Source organism: Lycium ferocissimum, chromosome 6 (assembly GCF_029784015.1).
Source record: "Lycium ferocissimum isolate CSIRO_LF1 chromosome 6, AGI_CSIRO_Lferr_CH_V1, whole genome shotgun sequence".
Classification (NCBI taxonomy): Eukaryota; Viridiplantae; Streptophyta; class Magnoliopsida; order Solanales; family Solanaceae; genus Lycium; species Lycium ferocissimum.
The window spans coordinates 20,161,531-20,174,001 of NC_081347.1; the positions used below are offsets into that span (position 1 = coordinate 20,161,531).

The 12,471-nt window shown below is 38.0% G+C and overlaps 1 long non-coding RNA gene across 2 annotated transcripts in view; it reads right to left on the minus strand.

The window, feature by feature from the left end:
• Nucleotides 1-11,065, minus strand: part of LOC132060718 (uncharacterized) — an 11,534-nt gene extending 469 nt beyond the window's left edge. The window contains exons 1-3 of one of the 2 annotated variants that reach the window (XR_009415988.1): nt 9,188-11,065; nt 9,009-9,109; nt 8,345-8,409 (exon numbers count right to left, since the gene is read on the minus strand). This is a non-coding gene — a long non-coding RNA (uncharacterized LOC132060718). Of the gene's footprint in view, nt 1-8,344; nt 8,419-9,008; nt 9,110-9,187 lie in introns of both variants that reach the window. The other variant, XR_009415987.1, reaches the window with a different exon arrangement.
• Nucleotides 11,066-12,471: the final 1,406 nt, after the last annotated feature.

Genomic DNA, 12,471 nt, shown 5'->3' on the forward strand with positions numbered 1-12,471 from the left:
TTTCAAAAAAGGGGGAAATCCCCGTAAATCAAACCAAATTAACTAAAAATTAAAAAACAACACCAAAATCATTCCAAAAATCCAAACAATTCAAAACGCATTCAAACATTAAAAATTCTCTCCCACATTCCGACAACATTCCAATTATGTTCACTAGCTACATACATATAAACCAACATATAATCAAACTAACACTAATGCTCACATATTCAATTACCAATCCGAAACCATTCAAACAATATTCAATAACTCTTTAAACAATTCACACAATGTTTCCAACAATCCAACAAATGCTCCAATTCACCCGAAATTGTTCCCAAACCCAAGAACCACTTCCATAACACATTCCTAACTTCCGAATCATGATTTACACCAACAATCCACATTTTAACAATGTCATTCTCATTAATATAGAAATTACATTAAATGCACATAATCCTCCAAACCAGCCCACAACCATTCCAACATCAACTTGAGTCATTAAGCGCTTATCGTCAACATAGAATTCATAACGACAACAACTAAAACACTAAGTAACATTAATTCATTCTTTGTCACATAACATGACCCATATTCGGCCAACACTACACATACACATATTGATGATTCTCATTCATTTCTTCACACTACACAACTAAACATGCTACATAGAATTGATTCATCACTTCAACACAACACACACATCCTTGGCTATATACCATGCACACGGCCTCAACTCCAACATGCCATATTTCATGATTTTCATCCATTTTGACATACTACAACATGCACAAATCCTTCATAACACATAAAACAAGATTAAATCTTACCTTTTTCCTTCAACTTTACAACTTGGCTAGGGTTTGCGATTGATGAAACGAGTGATCTATTATTCAAACAACAACTCCACGTTAATGAGGACCCTTGATTAGTGGGTTTGCTAGAAGGAATTATTTTTGTGATGGCTAAATCTTGGTCTTAAATTTTGCTCTTTTGGCCGAATGGTTGTTGTTGTTCTTCTTCCAAGTCTTGATTTTTTTCTAAGTGTGGAAATGAAGAAAGATGACTTATTAGTCATCTTTTATGCTCTAGATGAATCATCCAAGTGTCCATGGCCCACACATGGGTTGGACCAATTAAATTTGGCCACAAAATGTGTGGGGCCCTCTCCCAAACCACACGGCCAACATGGCCTTTTTCCAATAATTCCCAACTTCTCAATATTCCACTTTTAGTCCCAAATTTTTCCAAATGTTCTATGCCAACCAATTCATGAACAAATTATGTCTCAAAACAAAATCGAAGGTCAAAAGTCCCGACTTCGTATCTCGGAATGGTCTTGTCCCTAACTTATCATAGTTAACCCGGATTGTCCCAATGTACGAAATACGGGATATAACATTGATATTCAGCGACATTGTTGGAGCAACGTTGTGTCAAAGTAAAGGAGTATGGTAGAACTTCTCATATTGGAGTAACAAACACCGTACCGGCACCCACTCATCACGTTGTGCGCACCATCAAAGTACATTTTCCACGAGAGATCGAATTTCAACGACCATTGCATCTTCGTCGGGAAGTTCATCGTTAGCTCCCAATCATCGAGGGTATCGGGTGATCCGAAGTTCGCCAATGCACCGTCGGCCTTCTGACCCAGGATGTATGTGATCTCAAATTGTTGAAAGTTTCGGGAGGTACCACCTTGCTAGTCAATCACCGAGGACCGATTTGACATCACAAACTTAATGGGATTTACCCCGAAATAAGATAACACTATGACAAAGTAGTGTGACTTTTTTGAATCGAAAGACTAGCGCCAAACATAACTTTTCAATTGGTATGTAATTCGGCTCGTTAGGTGTCATCATTACGCTCGAAGTGGTAAAGAGAATTTTCTTTCCCTTCGTTATTCGTCAACGACAACGCTCCAACCGACCTTCTTATCTTCGAAATGTACGGTATCAATGGTTTTCAGTACGGGGGCTACTAAGTTTGGAGGCTTCATTAATATGACTTGATATTCTCGAAGGCATTAGTACGTACTTCGTCCACTTGAAAGGGGCGCCCCTACTTCATGAGACGACCTAATGGTTGACACGCTCGGCTAAATTCGAAATGAATCTCCTAATGTAAGCTAGCCTTGTTGACTTTTTAACTCATGAATATTTCGAGGCTCGAGCATTTTCAAAATCGCATCAACTTTGGCTTGATCAATTTCGATTCCTCGATGTCTAACAATGAAACCAAGGAATTTTCCAGAAGTAACTCCAAAGGCACATTTCAATGGATTCATTCGAAGTTGATATCTCCGAAGTCGCTCGAACACCATTCTCAGGTCTTGCTAGTGGTCGGTTCTCTTTTTTAATTTTACCACCAAATCGTCTACTTAACATTCAACATTTTTGTGGAGAAAATCATCAAAGATATTCTCGCATAACCCTTTGATATGTGGCACCGGATTTTTCAAACCGAAAGGCATCACTTTGTAACAAACAATACCCTTGGTTGTACGAAATGCGGTAAGCTCTTCATCTTTTGGTGCCATGCGAATTTGGTTATAGCGGATGAACCGTCCGTGAAAGACATCGCCTCGTAGCCTGGTAGCATCAATCATCAATTTTGGGATGGGAAGCGAGAAATCATCTTTAGAGCGTGTTGTTAAGATCCCACAAAGTCAACACAAACTCGAATTTGGACGTCTTCTTTTCACGGGAACGATACTCGAAATCCATGTAGGATATTTAACTTCACGAATAAAGCCAACTTCAATGAGTTTGTTGACTTCATTTCGCTTGAAGGAATCAAATGCGTCTCAAATGCCTTTGGGCACTGTAACGGACTCGGCACCATTCTTGACCGCCAGATGATGGACTGCTACTTTGGGATCTAATCCAGGTATCTCTTTATAACTCCAAGCAAAAACATCCCTATATTCTTTGAGTATTTCCATATAAGTGTCTTCTGCATCACCTCTTAGAAAAGCACTTAGATAGGTGGGCCTTGGGTCTTCATCAGTACCAAGATTAACTTCTTTCAAAGAGTCTACTGTGGTGTTCACCCCTTTTTCAAGTTCTGGAGGAGCATCTTTGGCATCTTCATCCTCTCGAGGATCGCCATCATTGAAAGATATGTGGTAACATGAGGAGATGTCCTCCAACTTCTCGGCAACTTCCATCTGAAATGAAGTATCTTGATCACTTGGTGTAGTAATATGATATGAAGAACCTACACTTTCCTCATCTTCGTCACGCTCCTTGGTATACACCACAGTGTGAGACTTTACTTTTAGCACCTCTCCACATGAAACCACAAGGTTTGTTTCTCGCCTCATTCTAGAAGGAATCAAACTTTATATATCCTTACGGGTTCCAGTAAAGCAAGCGCTTTCACGCTTTGATAATCTCTGTGGAACTTGTTCTTCCTTTTTTCTTCGCCAGTTTCCCGCCCTAATCTCTCAATATAGAAGCTTTTTGTGGCCGACTTTCCAAGACGATCAAACACCGAAGGCCTTTTGTTGGAAGCAACCGACTCATCTTCCACGGTGATGTAGTTGGTACTTGCCCTTCTTATGGATATGCGAGCGGCGGAGGTTGTTTGTATCCCAAACCTTCACGTGATTGCATCATGCTAGCTCACGATGGCGGCGCTTCCTAACTTTGACGGTTCGTTGGGGTTGTACCCGCCCTTGACAAATAACTTGTAAGCATTTGGATCAAAGCCTTCATTTGTACGTTTTGTAGGGAGTGCCATATTTTGCGGCGGATTCTGAGCCACGAAGTCTCCAAGTAGCTTTGAGGACAAATTTATTGCGTCAATCCGTCTGATAGGGAGAGTTAGCCCCCTAGCACATTTCCTTGAGCTTCGATGGTTGCCCTTCCTCTTTCTTCAACTTTGGAACATAGCGAGCACGGGAGTTGTCTTCTTCTTTTTCAAAGACACAATATTTCCTTTATTCGGACCAAGGGGTGCGGCAAAGCATCGATTCCACCTTTTCCAATGGTCTCATCTGCCTCTTTTAGTTGCGACCTTCTCGCGTTGGACGTTGTGATATCGTCGACTTTTACTTCTTTCACAGTGTAGTTCTTCAAGTAGAACTTCGCATCGACGAAGTGCGACTCTGCTTCAGTAAATGGCTTATCATCAGCAACTATCTTTTCTCGACATCGCCTTCGAGATACTTCAAACACCGATAGTAGGAAGATGGGACAACTTTGTTCTCGTGTATCCATGGCTCCCAAGCAACATATTATACGAAGTCTTTGCGTTGATGACATGCATCCATGCACTTGATCGCAAATCTTCGATGGTGATATCTACTTTGACGCACCTATGGCTCGTTGCCCCCTTGATTGAATCCTTGTATCATCAAGCGGCTTTCGTAAAGTTCTTGATTGTGATGCCAAGTTCCTTCATTGTACGAATAGGAAGAATGTTAACTCCGCATCCATCATCTATCGGATTCGTTTATCCTCTTCTCGAGGGCATAACTCATCATGTACAATGGACGATTATGTAGTGTTTCACCAAGTAGAAGATCGTTATCTGTGAATGTGATTCTTGTATCACATGTGTCTACCTCTTTCGAAGAAGATTCAACGAGCTTTTCAAATGATGACAGAGACAATGTTAATAGGCTTTCATCATTTGCTTCCTCTTTATCAGTATTGAAGCATGATGCCTCAGTGTTGTCTCGAGCAGTCTTGTTGCGGAACCAGCTTGGTAGGAATTCCCCCAAAGTCACAGGACGTCGTGGTTCTTGGTGGTAGTTCTCCTCCACTTTTGCTTTCTTCGGACGCTCAACTGATTTCTGCTTCCTTAGTCTTCTGACCATCCTTTTCCTTGTTGGTTGCTTAGATGATTCTTTTCGTGGACTTGTTTTATAGCATGTCCGCCTAGTCACCAGAATCCAACCTTCATCATTGGCTTCATCAACTTGGGTTCTATCTTCCTCCAATAGTCCTCCCTCATGTTCTTCAAAGCTACATATCTGGACCGAATCGAAAGAGACAAAGGTGATTGAGATTTGATTCGAACTTGCCTTCTCATCATCAAGCAGAATCTTGTTTTCATTAGCCAACTGCATAACTTTGTCCTTGAAGACAAAGCACTTCTCAAGAGGATGACCCACAAGTCGATGATATTTGCAATAGTTCGGGTCGTTTGTTCTTCCAGCTTCGTTGGGCCGCTTCATCTCGGGTAACTCAATGAGTTTCGGCCAAGTAATTCATCAAAAATTTGGGGACATCGAATCCGGGAAGGGGTATTCTCTTTCTTGCATTTCCTTCAAGGTCGACTTTCGACTTTTGTTATCTTGGAAGAAAGTTGCTTTCATACTCTGCTTCTTGCTCACCTTCGTAGTAAACTTTACAGGCAAGACATTGACGTTCATAGATTCTTTGTTGTCACTCTTGGGAACGAATTTGCTCCATTTCTTGGGTTCCTGCTTGTCCTTTCCTTTGCGAGGGTCATAGATGGGCATTACTTCATTCCCAGTGGAAGACATGCTCAACTCCATGTCATGAGCACGAGTAGCTAGTTCTTCAAAAGACCTTGGCTTAATTCCTTGTAAGATGTAGTGAAGCCCCCAATGCATTCCTTGGATACATATCTCTATTGAGAAAGCTTCGCGCCGAGCCTATCTTTGTGTTTAGGCTTGCATTTCTCCATCGATTGATTAAATCAATAACTGGTTCGCCCTTCCTTTGGCGAGTGCTTGTAAGTTTGACCATGCTCACAGTACGCCTTGTGCTATAAAAGCGATTAAGGAACTCCTGCTCTAGTTGCTCCCAACTATCGATAGAATTAGGCTCAAGATTAATGTACCAGTCAAAGGCATTCCCCTTGAGGGAGCGGACGAACTGCTTGACAAGATAGTCTCCATAGGTCCCAGCGTTATTACATGTTTCAACAAAGTGTGCAACATGTTGCTTTGGATTTCCCTTGCCTTCAAATTCTTTGAAATTTAGGAGGTTGATAGCCGGCGGGCATCTTGAAGCTATCAATTCTTGTAGTGTACGGCTTTTCGTAAGTAAACGAAGACTTGGCGGCAACTTCGTACTTATCCTTGATAGTCCCCTTCGATGAACTCCTTTAGTCGGTCAAGCGAGATCATCCCCGGAAAAACAGAATTTCCTTGGTAGGTGGTACTTGTTTTGCACGAGGTTCAGTCTCTTGTACTTCTGGACCCTTCCCAGGTGCGTGGCTAGATTCTCCTTCCATTAATCTATCCATCTTTTCCATCAACTTCTCAATCCGAGCATCTTGATTTTGCACATGCTTGGCCAAGCCATCAATCACCTTTGCCAAGTTTGCCAGTGTCTCCTCCATTGACGAAGCGTTAGTTACCATTGCTTGCATGATTGTTGGGGATGTTGGAGAATAGCATACATTATCGCATAAGTTGATCTTTGACTGGCCTACTTCATGTGGTGCGAGTGGACAGGATCCGTCACTTGAAGTATCATCATTTTCCTTCATAGCAGAGTTCTTGGATCCAGAGAGATTAAGTAGAGCTAAAGTCTTCTTAATCTTTTCAGCAATGCTGCTTCCTTCCTCCGATGCATCAGTAGAGGATCTCGCTCCTTTTGGAGATGAAGATCCAAAAACAGGAATTGTTACGGACGACACTTGGAGTGCTTGTTATCCCAACATGCTTGCTTTGCTCCTTGTAACTGGTCCAATGCTACCAAAGGTAATGTCGAGGATGCTTTCCACATCAGTAGAGAACTTGGAGCTATCAACCTTGGAGGAAATTGATTTGGAGTTGATCTTCTCTGAAGTCATCACGATGTTGCTAAACTTTGATGATTGAAAAATTGAGATGAGAGGTAGAGATTGTCCCACTTGGCGTGCCAGAATTTGTAGACAATAAAATTTTCTTAAGATATAGAAAATAAACTGCAATCACAAAATAAATAAAAAGAGTGATCCCATTTTATAAATAAGAATCCGGGTACAATTATGTTTATTCCCTTAATTCTTCTCTCCTAATATTTCTCCATAATTCAAGGGTTGTTAGTAGCTTGTTTCTCGAACGTAGGATGATTTAGATTTGGATATGTGGGCCTTCTTGGGATGTATTTGATCTCCATGAACGTCAGGCCGTTTGATAAGACAGTATTTGATGCCTCGATCTATCTTGTGAATATCCCAGGGATTTATGGGATTTTCGAGATATGATTTGTAGACAATAAAATTCGCGTCGAGAAATTAATAATCAAGACAGAAAAATATCGCAACAATCGTTGTATTTGATTTCAGAATATGAGTGTTACAATCTCTATGATTCCTCTGATTCGCCTTTTCAACAATAAATTCAAGGGCTTTTGAGCTTGATCTTGAACTTGATCAACAATCGTTGTATTTGATTTCAGAATATGAGTGTTACAATCTCTATGATTCCTCTGATTCGCCTTTTCAACAATAAATTCAAGGGCTTTTGAGCTTGATCTTGAACTTGAACAATCGATGGATTTGATTTTGACTTGGACTTGAATTCAAGGGCTTTTCAACAATAGCTTGGTCTTGAATGATGGATTTGATTTTGACTTCGTACTGGGAATTTTCGTCTGGATCTCTAGAACTTCTAGAGAAATACTTGAGTACTTGAATGCTTTCAGCTTGTAGAGAAATCTGCGGCGTTTGATCCACGAGCTCTCCCTGGCTTCTTGTTAGAACTTCTCTCCTTTTTCTGAATTATGAGACCCCTATTTATAGTTGTAGGATGGAGGAGTTGTGATAAGGACAGGCTTCTTTCGACCAATCAGAATTAAGCTGACATGCTGATATTTGATTGGCCGGAACACGTCACTTGTACACATGGCGCATCTCCATTGGCCTTTGATTTGACTAAGCATGCTGCATCATTTTGACACGTGGCATGACCCTATAAGCTCCTTTATTTGATTTGGCGTGCCACGTCATTTGACATGTGGCACCAATTTGGGCCTCTTGAATAAGATAGACATCTTGGGCTTGACAAAGTGGGTTCATCATATGTAGCCCAATTAAATGGACTAGCCCAATGAAATTGGACCATTACTTAAATCCATATTTATTGACTTAAATAATTAACCCAATTATATTAGCCCACAATTTATTTGGACTAATATATCTTGAATTTAATATAATCAAAATTTCTTGTAATTTAAACTTAACAAAATTTCATTGTCCACACATACTCCCTAAATTTCCTTTCCCGGATCCTGAGTAGTGGACTATTTTTTTGAGTACTGAACTAGAGGACTATAACATATAAATTCCTACTTAAACATGTGCACTGCTCGCCAAAACCATGAAATAATACAGGAAGGATTGACCAAAAAAAAAAAAAAAAGAAATAGTACAGGAAACCAAAAAAACTCACAGTTGTTTCTTTTGCTCGGCAACAACCTCCTTGAAATATCCGGATGCTCTATAAATTTCATGCATCTGGAAAATCTGAAAATATTCATTAACAGCGGAACCACATGAGCAAGGTTAAAAATCATCTTGCTAAACCACTGACACTAGGGATATCTTGCATCAAGTGTGTCTCCACCTAAAAACTAAGAAGTCCTGTTTTTTATGACCACAAAGAAGTCCCCGTTGAAAACACAAAGTCCAGACTATTTGCAAAAAGGCATCAGAAGTAGATTTAATGCCTTTTCCTGAGAGATACATATCCATCGATCTTCTAGTTTAGTAGAGAGTAGAACTTCTAACAGCAAAGATAGTTGGACTTTCCAAAGATATAACAACAAAGACCAGCTTACAATCATACCCCGTGTAAAGATTAAAAAGAACACATATACACAAATTACATATTATACATAGACACACACATACAAAAAGAATTACATACATTCGATACTTTTGGAAGAGTTCTAAAATATATTCATACTTCTCTGCAAGTCACAACTCATATATTCATATGTCTTAAGGCTTAAATGTGGATACTTTTGGAAGCATTACTTAAGATGCTTACTCAATCCAACATAAACTAGAAGATGCACTTTTAGGATATAAAAGAAAGGGAAGATAAATCTTACCATGTCTTCGCAGACTCCTCATTAAGTGGTCTACCGTCCTTACGTTGTTCATGAGTTAATATAGAAACTTAAGCTTGAGTAGGCTCTATCCCATTTTCAACCTAATGTAATAAACTGATATAAATAAGCACGACAAAACAATTCTAAAATATTATAATTTGTAATTTACAAATGAATACCTTCTCATCCATTAGGGTGGCAATACTTTTGGATCCTCCTGTGTGAGGCACCTTTTGCTTGGCCTTATTGTTTCAATTTGTTTGGCTCGACTCTGTCGTTGAAACATAAAATAAATAACTTATAGTTTTGACCCTCTTTTCTGATGGCTTGGTTACAACTATTGAACTCCACAACAACTTTCTTCCTTGGATGAAGCTTACCTTTTAGTAATGACATAACATGTATTATGGTATACCTCTGGATGTTGTGTAAAGCAATAACTAGAGCCAAGTTCAGACCAACGTGAAGTCCCTTAATTCCTCAAAAAATTTAAATAATGCTTCAATTTTTTATTTTTTTTTAAATATGAGCAAGTTCAAAATTCACAAAGGTTAATAAGCTTAATCAATACATCCACATTATAAATAAAAGCATTCTCTAATTGTATTTACCCTGATATCCTCCATTTGTTAAAATATTAAAGACATACCCAATTTACATGTCAGTGCTTTAACAGATTGAGAAATACATCTTCATAGGACACCAAACTATAGAGTATGTATAATTGTTAAAATTTAATAAGAATTGGAAGCTTCTTAAATGTGATTTATAAACCCTTTATGAGGTATACTGTTAAAAGTTGCTCACTCCCTTAAAAATTTACAATAATGATATATTTGTTGATATAATTTTCTATTATAGCGGTATTTCTATTGTTCTTTGAAATGTACGATGTAAAATAGTTCTAATATTTTTCACATTCAGTGAAATTAAACTACTCAACCTACTAATATCTGAAAAGGTTTCTTCACCTTTTGATGATCTAAAGAACCACTTATAAAACAACATTCATAGTAAGCATTATAGTCCTAGTGACAATATCTCAATACGACATTTTATCAAACAACGTGTTAGACCATCTTGATATTCTCAGATATTAATCTCCAGATATTGAATTGTAGTTTGACATGTATAGGACTCTTCTCATTATCTCATATGTCATGTATTATAAATATCGTGATATATAGAATTCAAGCTTTGAGGGTTCCCAAACTACTGTGTTCTACTTTGGTTCAATCTCTACACAGTGAACAAGCTTTTTGAATTTGTCATCTATAAGAAAAATTAATAAACAATAAAGTATAAGGAAATGAATCATAATTTAACCCAATTCTGCTATGATTATATAACAAGTATAAAGCTGGTGCACATGTAAAATTCACAAGGAAAAAATCCCAAATGGATAGCATAGATAGAAGTTTAAAATTGAGTAAAAGTTGGATAGTTATGCAGACAACATCAAAGTGAATACAATGTTTAAATATTCTATACAAAAAGACTATTAAATTAGGGCATATTGAGAGTGTTGAAATATACCCGATAGGAACAAGAATAAATTAGGGCTTACAGATTTGAGTAGAGATATACTGATAGGAACAAAAATAAATCTGGGTTGCAGAGAAGATAAATATTTACCGATCGAAAATCTTGGACACTTAATTCCAGTTTCATTCCCATCCTTTTTCTATTTCAATCCTTGGATATCCAACAACTTGGACTTTATTACTGTTGAAACCAACGCTTCTCCATTCTAATTCTTCAACCATCGAGTAAAAATGTGGTTTGATAAAGACAATAGATAAAATAAGGCAAGAACTTGCCAGCACTGCTCAAAATCAGAGAAAAGGAATTAAATATAGGGTTTTAGAAAAATAATATGAATATGGTGTCAGAAACGAGTAGGGAATGGTGAAACTGAAGAAGTCAGAGCAGAGTGGGGAAACTTATCAAGAATAGGGTTTTCGTTTGGAGGGAAGATTTCTTTCCAGCTTCCTTTGGAGGGAAGATGAAAAGTTAAAATTGGCTTTTTAACCCGCACTTCACTCTATTTGTCGGTGAAGAGGTAATATTTGTTGGCTATAGTATATTAGCCGGTAATATTTGAGGATAGAAAATAAATTACCGGCAATTACCGTATTGCCACTAAATTATTGCCACAAAAGGTCCTTTTTCCAGTAGTGACTTCTAATGGATCGTTATAAGAATGCACTTAACCTATAATTGCATCCCTAATGATTCCCAACAATTAGATATTATCTCTCTTTATGATTTTTCCAAATATAAAAGAGTGTATATGAAGAGCGGTTAATTCGTGCCAAGTAAATTCCTCTTATTCCTAAGTGAATTTATTAAACGAGGGTTAAAGACTTGAGTTCTTTTGTTATTTATTCCTACCTAACCCTACTCACTTTCCCAAGTTGAGCAAAGTTTATGGCTTTAATCAATGTTTGCAACCAACAATTATGAATGAAGAACAAAGAATAAGTAAACCCTAACAATCCATTATGCATATATCAATCCCAATTCCCAATCACAAAACACTCATCCTAGGGTTCACAACCGTAGTACTTGGTTTAGCTACTCATAGAGAATGAAGAAGAATAAAAGATAACAGAAATCATAATGCTTATGATTGATTGATTGGAATTGAAAGAAAGTAATTGCAATTGTTTGTTCTCCCAAAAAGCTTCAACAAACTATGAGTATTCAATGCTACAGAATAATAGTTCAAAATTGACAATTGATTGTAAATAAAACCCTACAAGAAACTATTTATAGTGGGACAATTCGCTCAAAAATCAAATAACAGATCTGGCCCGACAGAACTTTTCACGTACCGTGAAACTTTTTCATCTACCGTGGAATTGCAACTCTTCTTAAATCAGGATCATTTTGACACTACCATTTAACGGATTGTGAAATACTTCACATCCGTGGAATGCTATCGTGGAATCACCTTCTCCCACATGAGTCACAAGAACTGTTTCACGTTAAGTTTCATGGGCCGTGGAATGATCCACGGTCCATATTTCTTCTCGTGGAATGGTGCCTTTAGTTATTTCCACTCTTACGTGTCTTGTTGGCTTCTTTTTGCTTAATTTTCACAACTCAGCCTCACGGGACCTTGAATTCCTGAAACATGATAACAACCTATAAAAATAATACAAACTTGCTTAAAAACAAGTAAAACTTATAGTCAAAAAGCATCATATGTGTCGTAATTTCACGGCAAATCAAATATGAAACTCGACACATGTATTCTTTTTCTTTTTCAGTCTCTAGACACATTTCAAGGCTTAAAGTCTCACTTCTTGCTATAGGAGTATCCATGGGTTTGCAACTATTCATACGGCAGAGGTCCAAAATTTTCTTTATATAGGTTTGTTGAGATAGACTCAAAAACTTCTTGGATAGGTCTCTTTGGATCTTAACACAAAATATATAGTCTGCTCCAACCATATCT